Here is a 27,151-nt window from a genome sequence, read left to right on the forward strand (position 1 = left end):
CTCCAAGAGCTCATTTCCCCTCCCACCATTTCAAGAACTCACAGCCAAATTCCTTCCCTCCGTGTAGTTTTGCTGAAACAATATGTGTTACTGTAAGCTAAGAGGAACTTGGTGCTATGTCTCTCCCCTTTCTCTTAAATATTAAATCCCTTGGGACAGATTTTCTTTTGTCTTATGATGATGTTTCTCTGTTGACCCCTGCTGATTACTTTTGCCTAAGTAAAAACATTTCGGATCTTTGCAGTATTGTGTTGGAGATTGCTTTTTGATGAGTGTAATCCAAATAACTCTTTCATGCAAGTCAGATATTTCTTGACGCCATTCTAAGTTAACATGGAGACACCTCAACTTGTGCAAAGGAAAACCCTAATCCTCTAGTTCAGTCAGCAGGGTTTTTTTCCTCCTCTTGGCTTCCAGTTTGAGCAGGACTACTGCCCGATTGACACTACAACTCCATGGCTGCTTTAATGCAAGATATGTATGGGCAGCTGCTGAAAAGGGTGACTGCACCTTCTCTTCCCGGATTCGCGTGGCAGTGCAGTGAGTCTGACTGACCCAACTGAAAATTAATTTTTTTTTTTTTGCTAGATTAGTTTTCAACCAGATTAGCTCATGATCCAATTCATTGCCTGGCTGGGCAAATGCTAGCCTGGCGATGCAGGGTTGGCCATGAGTAGAGGGAGCAATAGGAATCACATCTCCAGTGAGGGGCTCCAATCAAATCAGATAAAAGTGACTGTACAGCTACAGCTGAATTTCAGCATGTTGAAATGCTGAAATTCTTCCTGACAAAGAAAAGGAAGAAGGGAGGATGTGATGATCTGCTGTTAGATGACCATGAAGCTATCCTGTATTTTCACCAAACACATGGGAAGTGCACAATGAATTCAACTGCCCTGGATAGAACTGTAACACACTATCTGTCCTATTTCTGATGTGAAAGCATCTGAATTGATTTGCGCCATATGATTTTTCCCTTCTGCCCAATTGTATGAAGTTTAATTAATGACTTTTGTTAGATAAAGGGGGTAGAACAACAATCGATCAGGGTGGCAGGATGACAATGACAGAAATTCTCACATTCAGAAAGAGGCAGAAAGCAATTCTAATATTGAGATGTATATATATAAAGGGGTAGAAAATGGAAACAGCATTGCATATCTATAAATAACTTCCAAATGAGTATGCAGTATATGGATTGGATGAAAACATTTTTGCTCGTGCTGCTCCTAACGTATCCTCTAGGCAGAACAAGCACTCAGCTAACAGACACTCGGGATTTCAGGTCAGGATTTCTAGTAAAATGCAGGTGATGGAGTTCTTATAATCTGTCTCTCTATGAGCTTTTTAAGTGCACAAAAAATCAGGAGGGATGGTGAAGAAGAACAACAAACTGAGAAAAAAAAGAATACAGTCAGGCATGGGCAAAAGAGCATTAAAGTAATCAAGCAGCGAATAGTCCCAAAGTAAATTCATAATAGGTATTATCGTGGGTTAATCTCTGTTGTAAATTACTAGTGTAAGTTAGAAAGCACAATGCCACTACTAAAAGCTAAAAGAACAAATAGAGCACATTAAAAATACTACCGTGTCAGCCACTGAGACAAAGATATTAACAACGTTTGTCAATGTATTTTTTTAAACTAATGACTTACTACATTCTGCAAGCATCTGTTTTAAATCCACCAGATGATTGTTTCGTCTGTTTCTGTTATCTAGTAACTATTTCAAAAGGCTTTATAAATATTCAGAGCATGTAAAGATGCTAGAGTAAATTTATTTTAAAAGTACATAATACATAAATATGACTTTTGTAATACAGGTGTTTTAATGTAATTATAAGTAATTGATTTCATACATATATATCCACCATGATTTGCAGAAGTGCTGAGCTTTTGTCATTCCTTTGATAACGTTTGTCTTTTGTAAGGTAGAGGCACTTGTGAACACAGCCTATGTAACTTGATAGAGCTACTCCAGTAGAGATAAGCAAAAGTGAGACACCAATAAGCCTCTTGGTTTTGTTCCTTTTTCAGCCAACTCCTAACCCTGGTGCTCTTGTTCACACTGTGATCCAATATGCCTTTGCAGAACTCCTGCTGTTGGCCATTCTCCATATCACAGATAAATACAAGGGTGACATTTCTTAACCCCTCTACAAATAGAGACAACATTTGCAAGACTGATAAATGACTGAATAACACAACGAAAAAAGGAGAGTAATGCTATTAATATTTAGAAAAGTTGCAAATATTGGCTGTTGCACACAAACTTCCAGTTTACCCATGGCCTGACCACCCAGAGATGAGAGACTAAACCTGAAGCAGTAGCAGAATCCTGTTATTTATGGGAGACTATTTACTGCTTGTGCAGAGCTTATGTCTATTAACTCTACAATTTCAGTTCAACTTCCTTAAAAGCTTGAGTCCATCTTTTATTATGATGCTGCAGCAGCAAGAACAGGCAGAAAACACACCCTGAATTCCAACATTATTGAAATGAGAATTTTCTCAATAAATAATATATCAAAACCTGGAGGACTGGATGAAAGAGAAAACTTGAAAACATGCTGTGCAGAGTTTAAAATACCATGAGCTCGTACTTGGAACACAATTATTATCATTTTTTCATGATTCTGTGATGGGAGGCTGTAGAGGGTGCAGCCATTCACTGAAGCGTGGATCCTCACTTGCCAAGTAGTCCAACATGAAAATACTTCCTGCTTTTTAAAGGAAGAGTAAATTCTAATAGGCCACTTATTCTGTCTTCATATCAAAATAATTTCAAGTCACAGTGGTGTGCTGTAATTGTTTAGTTCAAGCCAGATTTAAACTATCACTATAATGACAGAAGATGTCTGGGCAGATACAAATAAGTATATCTCTGCTGGCATCATTATGATTGTGTCAAAGCTTCCTGATATTCTATGGATGAGCTGCTTTTCCCCTTAGCTGAGCTAAACTCCGTTGAAGGAAATGTCAAATTTTGAAGAGGTAGCTAAGAATACGTTTCAGTACTGCATTGTCTTCACAAAATCGTGACCCAGCATTGTAAAGACACATATTTATTCAGTTCTTTACAGAGTTCAAAATACTACTGAGTAAATCAGAGTACCATAACATTAAGACTATGGTGAGGCTTCTTGCTATGGTAAAGTCTCCTAGAAAGTATAAGTCCAATGGTGAAACACAACACTTCTGCCAATTCAGTAATTGAAATAAGCATCAAAAGTATACACAGCACTTACACAGTTTATAACTTTTTCCAAAATTACCATAACACTCTAATTTACTTAATTATGATAAAAAGAGGTCTTGTTATTTACAGTATAAAATTGAAAAACATCCTAAAAGGAAAACTATCAAGTAATAACTTAAAATATATATATATTTGCATGTGGTTCATGAGCCTTCCTTTATTATAAAGATTATTAAATAGAAAAAAAAAAATTCTTGTTCCATTTTTTTTTTCCTGGAGGCAACAGGAGAAAAACAGCTTCTATCAGCTGGCAGCCTGATCTGAGCAGCCATAAAGGTGACCTGGTTAGAAGGTTGTGACACAGCCTGACTGTCATCTTTTCTACAGTGTAATTCCAAAAAAATATATCTGAAGTTTCTTTTTGGCACAGTTACTTGTATAGCTTGAATGCTAGAGAAAAATAAATGAGAATGCTAAAGAAATTGTCCTTGTCTCGGTAAGGATGTTTTCTGTCCTCTTGATACAGACTATGAGCCTGGGAGTGCTGGTGTGGCCTAGCTGTGTGTTAAGCAACGTCTTAATCATTTGGGTTCTCAACAGAGCTGATCAAAGTTTTTTGTCAAAATGTTTTTTCAGGAAGAAATTATATGCTCATCATTATTAAAATCTGTCAAACAATAAATACTTGCAAAATATTATTTACGAAACCAAACTGATGCTTCTTGAAATTTCAGTTTAGGATTTAACTACTTCAGCTAGGAATATGTCCTAGTTTGACATTTAAAAACAGACAAACAAGATAATGTGTATTCTTTGTTTTGAAACAGCTCTTTTTGAATGAAATTTTTAAATAAGTCATAAAGAGGGTCAAAATCCTTTTGTCTTTATTGATATAAAGTGCTTTGATTAAACCCAACTGATTTTGATGGGGAGAAGTATTCATTGCATTAAAAATTTCAGAATGCTTTGTTTTCCATTTTGGACCTGAAAAACTGTAGTAGGAGAATTTTCTACTTTATTTAGGTTCCTCTTTATTTAAAATTTACTTTTTTTAGGTTCCTTGTTATTTAAAATTTAGCTCAGTGTTAAATGTAGTTAAGTTGCGGTTCAAGCAAGAATTAATTACTGGCTTTATCAGATAAATATAATGCGTTTGCATTGATACTTTAGACAAAAAGATATCTGAATACATATGAAACCCACTGTTTCTGCAATTTGGGGATGAATCAGTAGGAGGGCTGAACAAAGAAAGATAACACAGTCAGTCTTCACATGACAGAACAAATGGAAATTCATATCTCTACCAGAATACTGTGCAACACAAGTCACAAGAGAGGAAATAAATACAGAAGACCAAAGAAAAGAGAGGCAGCACGCTGAGGTACATGTATAACTGAAGAAATTAAAGGGAACGGAGAGCTAAGCATCATACCAGTAGAATGGCGGAAAGCAAATTGTGCAAAGAATATGCAGAAAGATTCAAAACACTGGAATATACCAACAGGTTTGACTTCACTACAGAAGAAAAACCCCAGAATTTGTTCATACCACTTAAAGAAGTTTCAGGCATTCTATAACATGTCTCCCACGGCCATTTGCAGGACACAGAAATTACTGTGTTTTGTAATTTTAAAATTCCCCCAAATCTGTGAGAATTATGAGGTGACTGTCTGTGGAAATTTAAAAACATCAATGTTTTATTTTTCTCCCTAGTGAATTTTATGTTCTTTAGAAGGCACTAATCTGATAGCAGTGTGCTGTTTATAGACTGAATGCACCGTCACACTGTACCAGCATGCCTAAAATCTCGAGCTGGAGGAATCAATTCTAATGCAAATGAGGGTAGTTAGGTTTCCCTGAATACTGAAGTCCTTGTTGAATCTGCTGAGACTGACAACATGGTTGCCATCTGTCCAGCTAGGAATGTGGCAAAGATAAGCAACAGTCAAAAAAAAACCCTATTAGCTGCCTAGCTGTTCTTCTCTTCTCAATGCACTCAGAGTCTAATTATCAGGAGGTGAAATGCTCTGCATTTCAGCCAGCACAGTCATCTTTAGAAGCATGCAATGCTGCCTGCATTTCATTTCATATATTAGAATGAATATGAGAATATTTTTTCAAGTGAGGTTCCCAAAACGTTCAGTATCAGACATGTTATTCTGCTGCAAATGAAAGCAGTAAGAGGCTGACCCCATATGGTAATGACATTGAGCCAATAGTCCATGTGAAACTCCTGCCCCAAACGTCCAGTGAGGCATAATCCATAATCCCTACTGGGGGATTTTGTGACTTTACAAAAAAGTTAAAGACATTCTCATCTTTCTTCAATGTGCTGAACTTCAACACTGGCTCTCACCACAGAGCGGATATCTGTTAGCTGTCACCACATGTTGGATGCAGGCATTCGGTCATGTGAATCAGAACTACTGTGAACTCGCTGTCACGTGAGGAAGAAGAGCTAGCATCATTAGGGCAATGTTTGGAGGAGTATCTGTGGCTGCAGAGTTGCACTGGCCTCTCAGCATGGAAGCTGGTGTAACCTCTGTTTTCCTGTAGTTGGTTTTCTTTATTCTTTCCCTCCTTTTTTAATTTTCATTTGGGAGGGGAGGTGGGGGGGTGTTCCCCTTCAACCTTTTAAATCTTTATTCCATAGGATTTGGCACTTCTCTGCTATTTAACTTGCTCACAAGTTTCAAAAACAATAGGGATGGTGAGTCAAAAGAGAAGGATGCCATTAACATCTAGCCATTCTCCTTGCTGTCCAATAAAAATAGAATACAACACAGTTGGAACTCAGAAAAATAAAAAGCTAAAATGTTAGTATTTGGAATTCAGTTGCTTTAGTGATGGGGTTTTTTCCTAATAGAAAAACATGCTGAGATGCAAGAAATCTTGGAGAAGATAATGCTCTGCTAAGGCCTGCAAAAATGGATTCAGAAAGCTACGGTTTTTCCCAGAAATAGCCAATTTTCCTTGCTAGGTTTGAAAGATATTGCCTTTATCTTTCAGCAATGGGAAGATATTTTAGATAAATTTTTGGCCTGTTTCAGTTTGGCAGTGGCTTGAGTTAGTATTCTAACTGACCTGCAGCCCTTAAAGCAGTAATATGCATTGCAAAAAATTGGGTTAATGTAACAACACTCAGAGGAGCAAACTAGTAAGGAGAGCACATAAGAAGAGAACCCAGCGTTTACTGCTGCTAATATGCCTGAAGGGTAAATTACAGGAAGAGCAGGCAAGCTACTATTGATAGGCATCGTTTCACCTCAAGAAGACAGTGTTGAATTAATAAGAATGTCAAACTGAAACACACTTGCCTGTCGAATGCATGAAGAAAGACAACTCGTACCCAGCAAGACTAAACAGAATTACCTTGCCAAAAATGCATTCTGAACAAAAGACAGTAATTATTCCTACTATTGCAGGTAAACACACAAAAGGAAAAACTATGTGAAGAAAGCATAAAAGCAATATCAAATAGTTAGGACTGAAGGACTAAAGAGTAAGGAAATAAGTGTCTGAATAACAAGATTAAAACGACCTGTTCATAACCTTTAACTTTCTAATATGATTCACTATAAAGCTACATTTCACAGTTCCAATTTGATTTTTAGTTGCAAGCATTTTGTCTACTTGAGAATACTGAGTGAAATAAAAAGGAAGACTGCAAAGGACACCCTCAATTTCACCTGATATTGGATCAAGCTCCTAAGTTCTTTCCTAAATTCATCATCATGAGATGGGGAATAAAAATACTGTCTATGCGTGTTCTGTGAAATTGAAGTTACCAAATGTGCTGGAGGAAAAAAAAAAAAGTTCATTCTCTTCCTTGCTATATTGTTTATTAGTTTTGTGATCTTGCAGACTGCTCTAATAGCATCCTTATCAGCATTAACTGCATACTGTACTGTGTGCTCCCAAGAGACAATCCTGAGGTAAGGCTTTGAAAGGGTATTAAACTGTGCTTCCACAGGAATCAGGAAAGCCATGGCAAGATGATTTAGATACCTGAAATGACTACCACAGACTCAAATTATCGGCTAGTTTCACGGCAACCTCTCAGTAGAAAATGTCAGTTCTTGGTTTGCCTTTCTTTGCTATAGGGACAGTAAACATTATGGCCCTTTTTAAGCCTTGTACTTGATTTATATTACCAAAATCCTAGTGTATATGCAACCCTATCCTACCTAATGGTCAGTATGTCCAGTAATTGGACATCTGAATTAGAAGTCTGACTGTTTGATAGAGCATCTATCATAAGTTATTCTCACTGTGTGTATTTGCCAAACCTTTTTTCCAGAAGTTTTTTCCATACTATCCTGTACGGCAAGATATATGGAACTGAAATTATAAATGTGATACAGGTGCGAAATTCAAGTTTGCACAGTGGCTGTAATTGTGTAGCTGCGTATCAGAGCCATGCTTGTGTGCACACAGTCATCAAATTCCAGCACTGGTCCAGGAACTTCCTGGCTAGTCTCTGTAGACACGAGCCTGGCTAAAGACGAGGAGATTGACTGAACGTCACAGCAAAGCATTTGGCTAATTGTTGCAGGAGGTGGGAATTTCAGACTGTCCTGGAGACTCCCAGAAGCAGCCTTTGCTGTGCATAAGGCACTTCATAGACACTGTATGAATGCTTATATTTGTTAATTAACACCCTGGATAGAGAATCTGTCAATCTGAAGGAGTCCCCAAAACAATTCCTGCAGCATTTTCCTGCAGATGCAGGAATGGCAACACAATACAGTCTTTTGTATGCAATTAAGATATCGGGTGATGGTTTGTACATAGTTTAAGATGATTGACAGAAACATATCATGCATAGGCTGGAATGGTCACCGAGGATCCTATTCAAAAGATTCCAATAATTTAGATTTTGTTAATAAATACTCAGTGAATGTCTGTGCAACACCAGTATATGTGCTGAGATGGACAACTCCTTGCCAGTTTTGCTATTTTTGGGAGGCTCTTTCATTTCTCAAGCTACGCTCCTTTAGCATGCAACTGTGTTCTGCTCAGCAGCTGCTTCTAATTGTAGGATTCACTGTCAAGTGACAAAGCTGAAGAAATTCTAAGACTAGAACTTATATCTAGAGTATACTTTTTGGTAGGTGTTTTTTTCTTTTATTTTAAGAGAAAATTCAAAGTAGATTTCAGGAGTCTGACAAAGAACAAATTAAAAAAGAACATCTCTATCAAAGCAATTAATTGCCAAGTTTGGGAAAGGAGATGAAGTGTGTTGCTGGAAATATCTAGAAATACTTTTCTAGCAGCGTTTGTGTGCACACTTCACAGTTGCACTTTCACATTTGATTTCCATTTCTTATCGTACATTAAAGAAAATTTCTTATTCCTGTCATTGAACCGTGATAAAAGGATAGCTGCTTCTAATTAATCTTCCTTTGCTTTTAAATATAATTTTGTTGAGGTGTTAGCAAATATACAATCTTGTCATGGTTTAACTCAAACATCATAGTTATCGTTCCAGGAAAGATTTGACGGTACTGGTAATTCTGTGCTGCAATTTACCATATTTTTAAATTAAAGTATGTGGACCTATTATGAATTATCTGTGACAAAGTGGTTCCCTTTTCAGGGAGTGGTGGAGGTTTGCTGGTGATGAAAGAATCCCCATTGGTTTTAATTCATGGTGAGAGGGAACATGCTAAATACGGTCCCCAACCTGCTGAAGGATACTTAGTACTAACAGGTTTAAAAGGAAAGGTAGTGCTGTGTAATCTCTGTGAGACAATCGGCATATTTGACAGGGCAAGAGAATTTAAATTGCTGTGTCTTACTGGAGGTGTAAAATCATAAGGAGTAGTGCTTTCAAATGGATTCTTTGGCACACGCATATAGCATTTTAAGAAGTATTATCCTTAGAATTCCTTATTCAAAAAGTATGCATAAAAACCAAGATATCTGACTGTTTGGAACAAAAATAATATCATCACATTATTTTGTCTGAATTACTGTTTACTCACTAAAAGGCATGAAATATTTTTTAAATCCTACAAAGCACTATGTGGATACTCATTATTTATCTATGAATAGTCATTCTATCAGAAGTCATGTCAATTTAGAATCTTATATGAAAGACTTTTCACTTCTTCACTCTACATTTAGAAGCATGTCCTTTCCTTTACTTGATTTTGTAAAAATAGTTGTAGCATTTGGTTTTAGTTCACACAAAAACATCATTAGTGGTTAAAATTGAGTCTTTGTTTTCAGTGTATCATAGAAACAATGAATGGTTGAGATAAAAATCACAGAATTACAGAATCTTCATGGTTGGAAAGGACCCTTAAGATCATCGAGTCCAACCAAACAACCTACAATCTCTGCCACTAGAGCATGCCCTGAAGTGCCAAATCTAGACCTTTCTTAAATATCTCTAGGGATGGTGACTCAACCACCTCCCTGGGCAGGCTGTTCCAGTGCCTGACCACTCTTTTGGTAAAGTAATTCTTCGTAATAGCTAACCTAAACCTCCCCTGCCGCAACTTCAGACCAATATACTGGTTCAAATGTTAAGGTAGGGAGAAATAAATGTGATTTGCAAAAGAGTACTACAAGTCTGTTTGCCTTTCCTAGCACCAACATACAATTGATTTTAGTACTGTCTAGCAGTAAAGGAGAGAAGAAATCAGGTATTCCTCCCATCCCTATCTAGATGGGCTTACAGGTAGTATAATTTGATTAACTGAGTTTAGAGAAGTGGAACTTTTTAGCATCCCCAAGAATCAACATTGCAAACTGAAGCTTCTTTTAGTACTTGCTTATATCAGAATAATTGCATAAATCATATTTCAGAAGTGTCTCATATTTTTAGTGTTAGAAGATACCACAGGAATGAGCTACAGAGCTATACCTTTGGCAGAATAACTTACAGACCAAACTCAAGATATTCCAGGACTTGAACATAAAACTGAGTTTTAGAAACTGAAGATCTACAGTTCGTATTGTTTGTGCAGCTGTTATTGCCACTGAATCATAAGTTCATTAGAGCTTTATGATGAATTGTTTGATATATGGTAGATTGAAAAAACAGTGAAAGACCATAAATAAAACTACTTTCAACAACCTAGCATGAATGGTCAGTGAAGGATCTTAAATAACATGACTTGCCTTCACAGCTTGCGAATAATTTGTACTGCAGTGAGTTTCAGGTGACAGGACAATAGCATTCTTATAAAAATATAGGGAAAAAAGCAGCAACTCTTGATATACACTCAAGTAGTCTGGTTTTATTAGTTGCAATGGAGGTATTCATATTTTGGTTATCTTATTGCTTCAGGCTGTGCTGATGTGGCTACAGTGAATCCCACAACTCGGTGCTTCACTCTTTCTCTCCACATAGACACCACAGATTTGTGCTTTGTAAAAAGAGGAAATATCTGGCTGTTAGAGTAAAGCAGGCTGCCAGCCCAACCATTCTCTGTCTCTTTATTGGCATAAAACTGTGTTGTCATAGATGGAAATGTCCTTGTGGGCCATGACACACTATGGATTCGGGGAACAAAGACACAGGCACAGGGTACAACAGGAATGACATATAGGATGTTCCCATTGAAATAAATACTGTACTTTAACTATCACAAGCTAACTGTGCAAATTTTTCACTAGGTTTTTCCTGAGCCACAGAAACTCTGTTCAGACTTATAGGCAGAATAAAAAGAGAAGTGCAAGTACGCAGGACATAAGATAGTTTAGGATCTCTGCAAGAATGTCCTTGATTTCTTTCTGGTTCTTCAAAATCTACAACCTCTGTGTGCCACATGGAAAGATAATACCACATGGTTAATTGGTACAAGTGAAATATCATAAAGAGCTCTTTCATTTGCAAAATCTTCCCGCGATAGAGAAACAAGAGGACTGGCTCCCTGTTTTGATCTATGTTTCTCCAAGTAATTATGCTTGTATTGTTTTAGGATTCTGAATTACCTGAAGGTGTCCTCTAAATGTTAATATCCTCTTACTTGTATGGTAGGATTTATTTTGAAACAATATGATCAAAGATACAGGATTTCTTAAGACAAGCTGAAATAGCTTTGAAGATCATAAACAGGCTTCTGGGAGGTAAAACCTACATGGAAATTATTGAGTCAGATTAAGATGCAGAATTTGAGATGGCTCTAATTATTTTGGGTAGGAGGATGACAAATACAAGGGCAGAGATGAGTAAGAGTTCAGGGATCTATATTCTGCATGGCTTCTGGAATTTATTGCAATGGAATAAAGCCAAATTTTTAAGCAGCGGCTACTTCAGAATTCAAATGCCATTTTTTTTTTTCCACTCAAAGGTGAATAACTTCAGGGAACTTTATCTCGAGTCTGATGTTTAGGGATACTAAGTACTCCTTCACTTCATCTTGGGAAAATAAGCTACATGCTGTTAAGGAATCTGTAGTCTAGCTCTAATGTCTTTTTTTTTTTTTAATTTCACAGGATTTTGCTTGCATTTGTCATGCTAAAACGTTTTATAATATATTATAAATATTTAAAGGATCATTTGGAGGTGACAAAACTAAGGTAGATAATAACTGTTGAGATTAGACTTTGACTAAGTTGTTAGATACATCCTAAGAGAAACACGAGGAAGCCTCTTATTTCAGGTGAACTGCTGGAAAGCTCAGGCAGATGCGGAGTCATTGGCATCTATTTTTGGCATACTGTAATCCAGTCTTCATGCAAGGCAAGTCTTATTCTCATGAAAGAAATCCTTTCGTCATTGTTTCACCTGCATGCTGTCATCATAATTAAAGAAAGTTTTAATGGGAATTTCTTAATTCCCCACTATTAAATCCCCACTATTCAACACTACACAGTTCCTTCCTCTTGTCAGGGGGGTTGTTAGATGGCAACAAATAGTACTACCATACAGAAGAGATATGAGCGAACTCAAGCTGATGAAATCTCAGTTATCAAGAAATTAAAATTTAAAAACTATTGAGAAAATATGTGTTATCATGTAAAATATTAAGATCGACTTACTGTTTTTAAAGTTTTATCAGATAATTTTGACTATTTTTTTTTTTTCTTCTAAATATTCCATCTTTCAGTAGAATTCATTTCACATCATGGAAAACCAATTATGCCTTTGCAATTAATGGCTTGAAACATTTTAATTTCATTGAGGCTTAGGAGGCAGGAAAAAGTGCACAGAGGAGAAATAGTTTGGGGAAAACAGTTGGAACTGACAAAGGCAGCAAGGGACAGAGAGCTGGAATTGAGAATCTGAGACCTCATGATCAGTAGTTTTTTTAAGATGTCTTCTGCTCGGGCTTCGTAGCTACAGATAGGGGCCTCACCTCCTTCCCTGCCAACCCCTGACAGTGATGTCTGTAGCTCTTGTGCAGTTTACATGTGACGGTTGTCATCAGACACCTTGCTGCCCCTGCAGGGCTGAAAGGATTTTGCTGCTAGTTTACAATTTGCTGAAGTCTCCATATAAACCTAAGCATTATCATTAAACATCCTGGACGGTTACGAAGTGCACACATTAAATGAGTCACGGAGATAGAAATATTCACAGTCTGGTATGAAAGGTTCTTGCAGAATTTTAGAACTAGAATTTGGACAGATTTTTTTCAGTACTGATTTGGAACACAGTCACAAACTTTGGGCTCTTTTAGCTTCCCAGACAACAAAGTTGTCTTATCATAGCAACTACTAGGTTGTGGAAATGTTGGTTCACAACAAAACCTGTTAATGCTTTACTCACAAGTTGGAAAGCGTAAACCACCTTTATTGCATCATGTGACAATAGTTTTAAAAGACCTACGCACCCTCTGCCAACAAATAAGGAGCAGCCTTACTTCTGAACAGGAACATCACTAAAACTAGGAAAGCAACCCAATTGCTGCTTTACCCTCCAAAATCCCAAGTGGTTTCCTCTAGCAGCAGCACATCATGCACTACTACCCAAGTGATGCCTCTCCAGATTAATACAGGGAGCTATTCACAGTGTAAAGAAGAATGCTTTAGGCCACAGAAGAAACAAATCATTTAAAGCTCCTCTGCACAGGTAAAGGGAAAGAAACTGGAAAATGGCTATGAGAATTATAAGTTGGTGCTGCATTTCTGTTTCTTAGTAGGCACTGTTATATCTTCCAGTTTGCAAGGGAAGTCTAAATAGCAAAACCCATCAGAAAAGAGGTTGCTAGAGGCAGTGGATTTGCTGCACTGGGCAAGGTGCAGCCCTTTTTGTTGTAATTGCAGTCACAGAACTGTTCTGCTTTCCCTTTCTACTGAGATTTGTTTTGGTCATTCCACAGCACTCTATTGTAAAACCTCTGGTTGTTTGGCAGTGCACTGGTGCAAAGATTTGATAACTCACTTTAAAATTCTGGCTTATTTGGCTGTGTACTAGCAGCAGGATTTGATAACTCATTTCAGAGTAGCATGGAATAGTACCATCTGGCCATTAGCATTTCCAAGGCGAGTATTGCGCATGAAGCCTGGGAAAGGCTGCAGGTCACCAATGTGTTCTACTTTTGACAAATCTTCATGGGCTGTTTTTCTGAGATTGAGTTTGTACTTTTATTTCCTCCTGTGGAAGCCTACTTATTTTTTATTGATTTCCATTAAAGTAAGAAGAGCACTGATCCAGAAACAGTTCATGAATTGCATTATCCAGTTTAATTAGAGTGAACAGAAAGTTCTTCCACAGACAGAAGAGTCAGCATTCAGCCTAAAATGTAACTTCAGCCAGTAATGGCTGAGGCTTGCAATGAACTGATGTCACAGCCAGTGCCAATTACTCCTTCCACTCATTATGCAATACATTACGAATGATGCTACAGCATGTTCTCTGTTTTAATATTTAGTAATATATAGTAAATGTGTCTGGTTTTCTCCATTCTAAAACATGTCAGAATCAGTCCAATAATGATTTTGTTTGAATTATTTATGTTTTAAATCAAAGCCTTGTTTTGTTTTTTCTATTAGTCTTAAAAATGTTTTGATATCAAGCCAATTAAACATTTGTAGTAACAAAGAGCTGGTAAGCTGTATACATTGTTGTCACCTTGCTGCTGCAATAATTTTATGGACAGGATGTGAAATCTTCAAGTTCACTGATAAACCTGCACTTGGGAAAACATAAAGATACGCACCAGCTGAGAACTGTGCCAGGGAAGTTAAGGGAAAAGGAGCATGCAGAAGCTTTCCCAGACCACGTAAGATTAAATTCCATGCTTGTACCATGGTGGTACCCAAATACTTGCAAGAGATGAAATGGTATCAGATGGAGGCAGATGCCATACAAGCAGTTCTCAGATTCTGGCAATAAATACCTTGTCTCTCATTCTCAGTATGGACACGTGTTCAGGGAGGACAAGGTTTGATAGAGCCAGGCCATTCTGGGGAATGTCATAGCTCAGTTTCACCCAGTTGATATTGTCATAAAATTCAAAAGAAAAATATTAAGAGGTTGAAAATACCCTACAGAAGTCATCTTTCAGCTTGAAATGGTGGGAAAACTACTGTATGATTAGAGAGTATGAGGGTATGGCCAAGCCAACAGTTAGGTCTCCAGAGGTATCCCAAATGTGATCCTAACTTTTTTTTACTTCTTTGGCCTGAAGGACAGCTTAGCCTCAGCAGATCACACCTAGAGTACTGGGTCACATACTACACTAACTGATGAATTACAACTAGCATTTACTAACTTTTGGCTTTTTACAGATAGCGCCTACAGAACCCATAAAGCATACTCTGGATTCACTGCTAAAGTCTATATATTACCTTTGTAAAATGGAACCTTCGTTTCATAGAAAGGAATGAAATATCAAAAAGTCAACGTGTACTTTCCACTGGATCTGATCGATAGACGCCTGGCAGTGGGACACAGAAACTAGATGCTTCTCAACCAAAAAGAGAATTTCTGACAGTTTGTTCCTCAACAAAGAGGACTAAAACAAATATAGTTGCAGCTTTCGAACACCATCTTAGCTACCTAAAAATACCTCACTTTTGCCAACACTTACTTATACTGTGGCCACTTCCAGCTTTAGAGTGTGCTTGTTTGGATTGCCTCTTCCACCTGAGAACTGGGCTCGAAACCTTTCTAGTTGTTAATCACATATGATAAACACATCAAAAGTACTGAGAGGGAGGGCTACATCACATGCTGTAAGTAAAGACCAAAATAAATATGCAGGATTCTGTGGATTAGTACTGACCTGAGATGTAGTTCATTCCAAAAGGCATTACTACAGTGTTTTAGAGCTGAAAAATATTTTACCAGTGAATGTACTTATCCGTATAAGATAATGTCATGGTAGTATCTGAGGCATAACAGAATATTACCATTCATATTTTCAAATTTTGAGTTGTTTTTTTATGAAAGGTTTACTATTGAGGCTATGTCTACAAGGTGGTTAAAAGAAGGCTTGAAGTTTGCATAAACATACACAAGCAAAGCATCAGTACGCCAAGGCACAGGCAGTGGTTTAGGCAAGGCCACACAGTTCAGTGTGAGGTGACCACCTGCATTACAGGCTCCCACATAGACTGTGCATCCCTCATAAAGTTCTTTTCTGAAGCAGATGCACATACAACTCCTGTCAGTGTTTGAGCTGTCAAAACGTGAAGTTACTCCAGCTACAATCACAGTACACAGGAGGACAGGAGAGATCATGGGCAGTACAAAAATGGAGTAGCTAGCAAGTAGATTGCTTTACATTATTTTCGTTCTTAAATAGTAAGCACGTAATTTTAAAATAGCATTGGCACAGCTTAAAAGCCTAGACCTAAATCTAGCACAGTGATGCCCATTGTTTTGCAAATCTGACCAGTGAATTTAGTGATGGCAGGGGAATAACATCCCACTGTGTGGAGAGAATCCGAGGCTGGAAGGGAGGTGGCACAAACGAACTCCTCCACAGCTAGCAACATTTTTCCCATTGAAATGCAAGGTTGGTGCCTCTGTCCTGTCCCAAGACAATATACTGCAAGCAAAACTAGCTGAGACGTTTGCTGACCCGCTACCTCCAGCATGTATGGCCCAGGCTCAGGAGAGGAGCTGCCCAGCAAAGACCTGACGTGTTAGCACCGTGGCCAAGGAGCATGAAACTGAAACCAGGCGGGACATGGAAGAGTGAGTCTGTACTAAATGAATGAGACCTAGCAGTCATATGAAGCAAATCAAAGCACAATGAAGTAGAATGGATGGATAAAAAGAAAGTTGATAGTTTTTCTTACTACGTAGTCTGCATAGAAATAAAAAAAACCCAAAACATAGGATCATAAGGTATTTCCTGTGTTGCATTAGAAGACCATTCTTTTCTCTTCCAGAATTTACAGCAACTCCTTACAGTTTCTTTGTAAAAAATCCATCCTTTTACCTTTTCAAATGTAAGTTGCTTACATGCATAATATACAGTATGTTCTATGTTCTTAGTATTCACGTATGGGTTTTGCTGGTGAGAATTTTTTGTTTACTTTGATAACACTTTCTTAATTTGGAAATAAATCTAGCTTTAAATCTTTTCAAACAGAAAAACACAGTTCATTTACATGATTGTTCTCCCTATGAATCATATAATATACACTGAAAATCTGCTGTGGGGGAAAACTATTCTCTCTTTTCCTTTGTGCACTATAATATATCTGTTTCTGCAACAATAATTTAAAACTCCTAAATGTTGCTAATGAAATCCTCTATTATTACAGTTCTGAGAAAGAGATATTTAAATACATAGTTTCTGAAATGTATGGCCTTGGGAGATGTTAAAAAGGTGGCACTGAAATCTTTGAATTAGGAGAGGCAGTATTAAAAACAATATTATACATGAATTCTGCATGTGGGATTTTTTTTTTTTTTTACTAAATGCTCCCAAGATACAATTCTTTTCTTAGATGTGGTGGGATTCTCATAAGCAAAAAGCTCTCCAAAATTAGCCAGTCTTTGCCACCACAAATATATCCTTGTCTTAGTTATTCAGTCAACATTTCTACTTCTTCTAGCACCGGACACCTAGAGGCAGTGTAAATAAAGCAGATATGTAAGCACAGGGAGGTCTGGTAGGTCTCTGTTCATGGCTAAGACCCACACACTTAAGCTAAGCGCAGTGCAGTGAGGCTTTGAGTGGTTTGGAGGCACTTTATGGTCTGCATTGTGGTTACATGCTCAAGGTTAATGAATAATCAGAGTTAGGTGAAGAAGTTGTTACCACAAAATCGGACTGGCAGGAGCTCTTGATTTTCATTTGCCTCCTTTTATAGCAGGTGGTACAGTCTCTTTCTCAGTCACTTGAGCACTTTTACTGGGTAACATTCCTTCTAGTCTAGATGGAGGACATGTTGATATCGCACAATGCCTTTTGCTCTCTTCCTATGCCATCTAACAGTTTTCAAGGACTTATGTGTTTTCAGTAAGCATTTATGTTTGTGAGTAACTAAGTCTCTGCAGGGAGAGAAAGATATTTTTGTTTGATGGTGTACAGGAAGATGGAAAAAAAAGAGCAACTATTCCTGTGGATTACTCTTGACAATGTCATTAAGTAATTGTCTGAAGTCCAGGGAAAATGATTTTCTTTATCCTGATGGTCCCATGAATTACAAGAATTAGGTATTCTTGTAGAATTCAGCACATAGTTGAATGGAAATCAAATCTACTGTTCGATCTACCATCGTGCGTGGGCCTAAACCTAATATTTTTCTAAGCTATTCCATTTTCTTTACTCCATTATCATTGGTTCCTTCATTTGAAGCACTAAAGACTGACTCTGCCCCTATACTGTGCATAGATAAGTACCTTCTCTCAAAGGAAATGACATGGACTAGTATCATGATGGCATTCCTTCAGAAAAAATCTTTGCGATTTTCTAGTTATGTATAAACAGTTTTATAAATTGCTTATATTTATTTTGCTCAAAAGTGTTTTCTCAGGGATGTCTGAATGTATTTCCACTTAATAATATTTCTACTTAATAAGAAGTTGATTTAGTTTTCTACCAGAAAAACTTGGTACAATGAGACATACACAGCTGTATGTTCCTCTCTTACATATAGCCTTTTTGCATAATTGTTAAAGAATACACTTTTTAATTCTTTGTTACTTTAGCATCTTAAAAAATTTAGAAAGAAAAACAAGACTTATGACATTACAGTTTGAGTATGCACAGTGTTGTAAGAATCAGCTAGTGTATTTTTCTTACAAGCGGCTAAGGATACAGAAAGAAAATTTTATAGTGAACCAATAAAAATCCCTCTGTCAGCTTCCTCTGTGAGTTGCAAATGTATTGTACCTGTAGCAAAACTGGCCACGGCAAATTCCCATGTCATTCAAAAAATCATTCTAACACCAATTATTAAAAACATCTCTTAAATATTATCTTGAAAAGCTGAAGACCAAAGTTTATGTCCCTGAAATCTACAAAAGGAAAAGTAGATAGATTAGATATCTCTAATTGCGCTGTGGCTGCAGGGTTGCAGCTGGTAGGCCTGGAAATGAACCTGAAAATCTCTTTATATTTCCCCCTAAAATATCCACTGTTTGAAAGCCAATATATAATAACTGATGATCTGATAGTTCTCCCACCTTTAGTATAATTGTTTTATGAGCTGAAATACACCATGTAATCATCACACATACTCAGGATTGTCTCACAAAAATACCGTAACTGACTGTTTCATTCTGGACAGAATATTCAAGAATGTCTTCTCTTTACCAGACTTCCCAATCAGTTGTCTAATCCTTCAGGAAGACATCAGCTGATAAAACAGATTCTGAGTGGGAAAGTGTCTAACTGAATTTTAAAGTCCGTTCATTGCCAGTGAGAAACTCATCTTCTCTTATTTAACAGTAATGGACACTGGGCCTAGAGGGAGAGTAAAGATAAGAAAGAACTAACTCATCTGAATCTAGTCAAGGATAGAGATTGATTTTTTTCTTACATTAATTCTCATATACACATTCCACATGGCAAGTATAATGGAAAATAAAGGGAAAATAAGATTAGTTTGTGTAAGGTCTTCTAAATATAGAAAAGAGATAAATGCTGTTTTACCTAATTGTTAAAGACACTGCTAAAAGGTAATGATTAACCAATGCAGTGTGGTGAGAGCAATATAAAGTAGGTTAATCATCTGAAGCTCATGCAAGCCATGTTAGCCTCTAGTTAGTCTAGAGGCTAGTTTGAATTTCAAAAAAGACCTTAACAGAACATAGTTCTTTTCTGTTAAATAAGGATTTGGACCATCTAGAAATCAACTTTACCTTTTCTAAATTTATGTATAATCATCTGATCTGAGTTAGTAGCCTAAAATTGAGCAATGTGACTATTCCCCATTATCTCCAGAGAAGGCAGTGGTAAAGCTCCAAGTTCTGAGTCCTTGGTCCAAGATACTAAGTGCTTTGAAATTCTCATGCAGATAGATAATCTCTGCTAAATGAGAAAGCTTTTATGCTATGCTATGTTATATGTATATGCTCTCTGTTCCATGGGGATGTAAATCTATACTACATTAGTGAAGTCAATGTAGCTAATTTATACCATCTGGGCATCTGACACAAAAAAATAGCTACAAAATGATTTCCCAATCTAATATTCGTAGAGATGAAAAGCAAACCTAAGAGGAAAAAAATCCCATAATTCAACCCATGACCATATGTATAGAAAAACAGCATTTGTTTTCATGATTTTTGTTTCTACTTCTAGATTTTAAAAATGCCAAAACTAATTTTTCCTCTCACAATTTTTAATAAAGTGTAATACTGTAGGACTGAGGAGCTGAACTTTAGTGAGGAATAACAGACTACATTAAATCTAATTGATCTTAGGCAGCCATCAGGGATATTCATAAAAATGAGAAGTGACCTTAAAAATATTGAGCTCTTGCATTGTATTTGTAGGATGGGTGAATGTTCTCTCTCAACTCCCCATCCCTGTCACTCTTTCCTTTTAAAAATCTAACTTTTGCTTTGCTGAGAATATTACATCCTTCATTCGAAAATTAAAAAGAGCCTATTTATTAAAACAATAGATTATTTTACTTGTTTGTAAGCCCAACATGGCTCATTTTGCTTAATTGTATGGCTTCAAAAATTACCAGTTTTGTAAATTTTATATTAGTAAAGAAGCTACTGAACTCGCATAAATGACTAAGCTTCTTGAGCCAAAATATTTGTCTTGCAGCTTCTGTTCCTCAAAATCAAACTCAAGAAAACTGACAAAAAATGTAATCACAATTGAACAAAAAGTCCCACTACTATGCTCCTATTGAAACAAAATTGCTAAAAAAAATAGTCCACATTTTTATACTTGCCTATTAGACTTGAATGCCTCCATCATAACAATTAAGTTTGGGTAGTAATTCAGAGAGCTTTTGATATACTAAGTACTAATTAGAGTGTCTTCCTAATGAAAGTTACACATAAAGAAGTTAGTTAGTGGTTGAAGCTTCTGAATATAGAGAATAAAGGATGGGGCAGTTTAACAGTACAAGAGAGATGCTAGAAAGATAATTTTATACATACTAAAGGCAGTGTTAGAGATTTTCAGGGTTTTTTTAGGGAGGGGAAGGGAGAAGGTAGAGTAGTAAAATTCTGGTAGGAAAACACCTGAACATCATGAAGATTAGAACATCGCCTATACAAATGACTGTCACTTGTTTTAGAGTGCTTTTCTTGTTGTTTTTTTGTTGTTTTTTTTTTTTTAGTGTTTTTACTAGACTCAGTGAGCCAGCTCTTCAGCGTGTGTTTTGGATTCTGCTTTTCTGGAGAGCCTTACCATAATTTTCTCACAGGCATTTATTTAGTTAGTTAGTTATCTACTTTTTAAAGCTGAACTGCTTTAAACATTACAGGTTACACTGTCTTAAGTGTGTTTTGATTTTAAACTTGTGTTTTTGGGGACAGTGGGGAGAAATACAGGTGGCTAGGGAAGTTCACAAGTTCTTCTTCAAAGATTTTTGAAAGTCTTAGCGTTTCATCCTGATACTATTTTTCTAAGAAATGTTCTGATTGACTAAACTGACATCTTAGCAAAAATTAACAAACCCATTTCCCTTGGAGCTTCATGTCTAATTTAAAAGCACATTCATCTATAAGGCGCTCTGGACTCCAAAGTTGGTGAATCAGCCATGTATCTATTGCATGCGTAACCTTAGAATTCACAGTAGTCTCTGTATTAGATTAATATTTGCCCTATTTTCTAGAACAATGCCAGACCCAGACTGATGATGTTATCTTATTGACTGACCTTGCTTTTTTTTTGTAGCTGCCCTATTCCTTACATTATCTTTAGAAATCAAAAGCAGACATATTACAAAGCTTAAAGACATACACCTCCGTAGCTGATTCTTTTCACACCTTTTTGTAAAAAGAAATGTAATTGCCATATATTTTCAAGTGCCCAAATTGAGTTCTTCCATCTGATTTTGTGTTTCCTTCAAACTGCATTTTTTTAAAGAAGGAAAGAAAGGTGGAAAATTAAACAAGCTAGTTTGGATTTTATGAATAAACCCCCGAACCCCAGATTCTCAGCACACAGATGAAAATAAGTTGTTTATACAATACTTCTAAAAGTAACACAGGAAGCTTGAATTTCTTTCTAGAAATGGAGTGATTAGTGAACTGATATGAATTTTCTAAGAATGATATGTTAAACTGGCTTCATTTATGTAACGTCATTGAAAAGCTTCACACTGGCAGAAGCAAATCTTTGAGTAAATCAAGGTAAAATTATGACAGTGAACCAGTAAACAGGCATGACTTATTTCCTATTTCCTGTTTAGGTACTTATGTAAATTGCAACTCTCTCATTCTTCCTTGTAATGGTTGGGAATCACAAAGTCTGGAATGCATTTCCTTGCACAAATTAAGGAAGTTCCATGGTCTCCGTTTTACAGAAGAGGTGGAAGCCCAGAAGCCATCCAAGGAACCTGTTGCCCTGAGTCCTACTCACTGGCCTAACTCTGTTATAATTTAGACGTAACGGCTAACCCTGTCTTTGTCACTTTGAGACAGCAAATTCATTTTGAAAATATACATACCTACTTATTCAGTGCTATCAGGTGACATGAAAACATTATGTTTCTGCTTATTATTTCACTGATACCAGTTACCTTCCAAATAAGGTGGAACTTTTAAATTTAATTTCAGTGTGACCTGGACATGTGTGTTTCTAAAAACATTTCTGCTAAAAAGAAATTATTGATCAGATTAGTCCCACGTGTCAATTGTGATCAAAAGAATATCTAGAGACGAGAACCTCTTAATTAAATTGAGTGGGTATGATCTTAGTTTGAAATTAACTTCCTTGCAACCTTTTGGCCTTCCAGAACAGAACAGGGTTTGGTGGTCTCTGAAGTGTGCCTGAAGGCTTGGTTGGAGCTCTTGCCTCTTCTGCCCATTGCATTTATTTGGTCTTTACTATCCTGCACTACTATAAAACAATTTTCATTTACTACTCACCACAATAAAGATCAGGAACATTTAGTGTGACAAGCTTTACTGACAAATAGGCCAGTGCCTCTGTCAGGAGGAGGGCTGGAGGCAAGAGAACAGCAGAAGTGAAAGAGTGCAAAGACTGTTCACATGCAGTAGTTCTGACTCAAACAAACCATATATACCAAAGAGAAAGTGTCTGATCCAGTTTTATGAGCCTTTCTACCTTGTTAATTTGGTCAGCAAGCAACTTAATGATCCTGATAAATTTGTTTTCAAACTCCTATCTTGGCTGTGCTACTCACAGGAGAAGCAGGGAGAGAGAAGAAACAAAGCACTGCTCCTTCCTTCCTTCACACTCTCCAAACTGTTGTTTGCACCTTTGGTTCCCCTCCTGTGACTTTCATGATGGTATTCCTCCGCTGATCTCTTTCTATGTAGCACACTTCAAAATGTGATTTCTTGCATGTAACCAGGGAAAGGGGATACTTTGCATAAAAAGAATAAAATCAGAGAGAAAGATATGTTGAAAGTAAGTTTAGGACTTAATACGGAAGTTTGGAGGATACATCATGTAGGAGACACCAGGACCAAAGGGACCAAGAAAGAGGGAGTCTGAGGTTTAGATTACCGTTGCAAACTTCATCCAACTCAAAAACATATACCACAGATGGCAGCAAACTGGTAATGCAGGCACAGTTAACTTCTTACTAGCTACTGATTCTCTTTTTACATACTTGTTTATACATAGCCCATTTGGCCTTCATCAGCAGAGGCATCTGAGATTTGTAACATGAAGATTCATGGATACACGAATATTTAAGCTTATATTATTTTATCCAAACAGGTTTGTTCTACTTTAATCACAATATAACTAGCTTTCAAAATATGATATACATCTTCAGGAAAGACAGTGAGGGGGTAAAATCGGCACTAAATAAAATATTAATTGTATGCAAAATAAAAAAAAATCATATAGAGCAGCACATGAGGGTAGTCATAAAAGGAAAAAAAAATCACATAATTATTTAAGGCACGGAGATTAAACCAGCAAGCAACTAAATTAGTAATAGATATTGATATTTCTCAAATACTTGGTAATAATTAATATAAGATGATAAAAGACATTTCATAATAAAAAGGAATACAGAAAGGACTGTTTTTAAAGTATAAGTCAGCATAATGAGCTAAAAATTGAGAACTAAGACCCTTTTAATTTAACAGTAATTTTTACTCTACTTAAAAAGAGGCAGAAACATCAAATGACACATTTGAGATAGTTTTGCAGCTAACAATTGATCTGCCATACATATGAACAATATTCAGGGCAAAAGAAAATACAGCCTGTTGCACTACACAGTAATTAGCAGATTAATGAAATACAATAAGAGCTGTATTAAAGACCATGCCTAACACGAAACTTCCCATCTCAAGTAGCCAACTAGTATGATCAGTTTTCACAACAAACTACAGCATTTCTGGAGCACAGATTAGCATCAGGATGGAATCAATAATGCTACAATGGTGAAAAGAGGCACAGAATCAGTCCTCCTTTTTATACAAAGGATTATGAAAGGAATAAAAAACCATGGAAACTGTAAGCCTACTTAATTGTTCCATTGAGTTAAAAGATGTTAAAGGGATTAAAAATAAGTAACTACTTTTTTTTCAATCAACAAAGCATCAGGTGTTATTTAGTCTTTCATCCGGAAACTGGAGACCAGTTGGTTGGACATCAGCTATTGAAAAAATCATTGTGTGAAAATTAAAATGCCCACTGGAAAAGCAGAGTTCAATTAAACATAGTCTGCACAGATCAGTCAGAGAAGGTCATACTTTACTGACGTGCAGGAGCGCTGTGAAGATGTTAGTGCCATGACTGACGAAAGGAATTCAGTAGATTTATGATACCTTGATTTGACAAAGCCCTGCCTTCAGAAATTAATGTCTATAGAACAGCGTTAGGACACAATGGGTAAATGAGACTGATAGTTAAAAATAAGAGGTGGAAAAAATGCATTTGAAAGCTTGGTTTTTTTCAAGTTGTTTTTGGGAACACAATGCAAACATGGACTTGTTTCTGTTATGTAAGACGCTTTATAGGGACCAGCTGGGCAACCGCTTCTCATGGGAAAATAATATTGCTTTGTCCCATGCCAAAACCTGACACCTTTACCAAGACTTTCTTTGGACAAACTCACTTGTAAATTAACTGGTGTCTACCTATATTCAGCAGCTTTTGGAATGCCTGCCTGGAAGATACAGCAGTGTAAAATTATTTTTCATAAATGCTATCAGTGCCTGCTATAGAACAAAAAAATTCCTATACAAATATTAAGCTACCCGATACAACTTAGAAGAGCAGATCTAATACAGAATGTTAAGTTTTTGATATCACAGGGAAGGTGTCATCTTCTATGAAATGCAGCAGGTTTTCAGAGTAATTGCTTAAGAGATCCACATTAGAAGTTCTTTTAAGATTTCCCTGTAACTGAAACTTGTGTTATCACTGAAGTATTTAAGTTACATAAAAAAGAATATTGATATTTTCCTAGATGAGATTTGAGACAGTATAAAGAAGTAATCAGAATTATGAAAAAGACTGTCACAGTCAAAGTCAAACTGGGCTAGAGAATCAGAAATCATGAGTGCAAGAGATGAACTTGAAACTAGGATAAAGAATATCTAAAGGTTGGATAAAACATACATATCCACAATGATGGGACAGTATCACAAGATTCTTAGAATCGATTAAAAGTTTCATTTGTTTTTTCTGAACTTTTATTTCGCCTTGATCTGGCCTGAAGGGAAATTTTTTTCCTGCCTTTGTGAAAAGCATTTTCTAGAAGGGAGACAGCGTACCTCTTCTGGTTCATTTCTTAAAAGATGCCATGGTCCTTGGAGCTTTCAGCCCCACTGTAGGTACTGTACACACAGAGGGATCCTTCCCCAGTGAACTCAAGACTCCAGACCCTACCATGCTTTACTCTACTTCACAGCACGTAATGTGTAAACACTAGTCAGTACCCTGAACTCTGTATAGCTCTGAAAACTGAGATTTCCAGATGGCAAAGAAACTGCTCTGACTTGGTTAGTGAGACAGTGTTGTAGAAGCTAAAGGAACTACGGCAGATGGAGTGACACCCCTATCTGATTATTTCTGAGCAATAGGAAAGGTGTAGTTCAGGTATGGGCAAGCTTTGCAGCTCATTATCATTTTAACCAAGCCATTTTTATGTAAAGGTTTTAAAACAGAACCAAGTTACCATGGAAACTGATTGAAGCAGAGACTTACTGTAAATTCTTTTCTAGACAAGGATAACAGGACTGACAGGTGGGCTGTAAAAGGAAAATGAGCGCAATATAGAGTTAGGCATGATGGTCTGTTTTCTCTTCCTAAAAGTGTGTCTTTTATAGCTCTGCTTTATCTCTGCTATTTTCTACAGTGATATATTGAACATATTTTAAAAGAAGCTCCCACCCCAGTGAACCTTTTATTTTGTCATAATCTTATTTGCAAGGGGATGTACGTGTTCTAGAAAAAAGAGCTGAAGGGCAGGGCACTCCACTTATTTTCACAAATTATTATGTCTTGCCAGAATCATCAGGGAGGAAGAGCCATCACTCAGGAAACGTATTTGCATAAAGTGCCCTTTGCTGCCAATGTTTATATTTTGCTCCTGAAATATGCTCTGGGTACATTCACACCATAGCACAGTGTTCTCCTTGTACAATATGAAACAAAGTAACAAGGGAATAAAACGGTTTTAGTGAAGAAATACCCCTTTTCCCTTTCTCAAAAATTTTGAAAATCTACCTATTTGCTGCAATCCTATTGAAAGGCAAAATGATTTAGCTCTGTAAATACCTTTCTTAGTCTGACGGATGATGGTAAGAATAACAGTGATTAGAGCACACAGACCCCAAAATCTGGTGCCAGAGTTTTAAGAAGGGAAATTGGCAGAGAACGAACAACAGCAGAGCACGTACCTTTCCACTTGGAATAGTTATCTGTCAGCACTAGAAAACATTTCAGCGTATGAATATGCAATATCTTTCTTAAATCTGTGCCGGATGTTTCGACCTGCTGTGCTTCATTTCAGAATCTTGTGTTATCATTAGAGAAAAATAGTTCTCTTTTCCAATATAATTTTCTAGCAAAAGGAAGGCGGAAGAAGGGGGAGATTCTTACTTGAACTCATCCTGATACTTTTCTAGCCTGAAGTTTCTGCTTCTTGGTTCCAGCTCCCAGCTGGAGCTGTGTTTGTAACAAGCCCTCCTGACATAAGCCATAAAGGAATTTTCCTCTGGATTTTAAGAGGTTTGCTGTCATCAACAGTCATAGTTGGTCCCAGTGCACTAGCATCACAATAGATAGTCACCTTTTCCAGCATGTTTGCCTTACAGCTAGAAGTAATGGCAACAGCTGGTTTTGTTGTCAAAAGTAAATATACTTCTCACCTTCAGTCTCTGCCTTCCTCAGCACTGTGGGGGTGGGGACACGACAGATGGTTCCTGCTAACTAATCACAGAAAGCTTGCTATTTGGTGTATG

General features: G+C 36.9%; 1 protein-coding gene across 3 annotated transcripts in view; it reads left to right on the forward strand.

Annotated features, from left to right (window-relative positions):
- B3GALT1 (beta-1,3-galactosyltransferase 1) overlaps positions 1-27,151 on the forward strand; it is a 216,805-nt gene that overhangs the window by 65,042 nt on the left and 124,612 nt on the right. The window lies entirely within an intron of this gene.

The sequence above is a fragment of the Chroicocephalus ridibundus genome, chromosome 7 (genome assembly GCF_963924245.1).
Source record: "Chroicocephalus ridibundus chromosome 7, bChrRid1.1, whole genome shotgun sequence".
In the NCBI taxonomy this organism is placed as follows: Eukaryota; Metazoa; Chordata; class Aves; order Charadriiformes; family Laridae; genus Chroicocephalus; species Chroicocephalus ridibundus.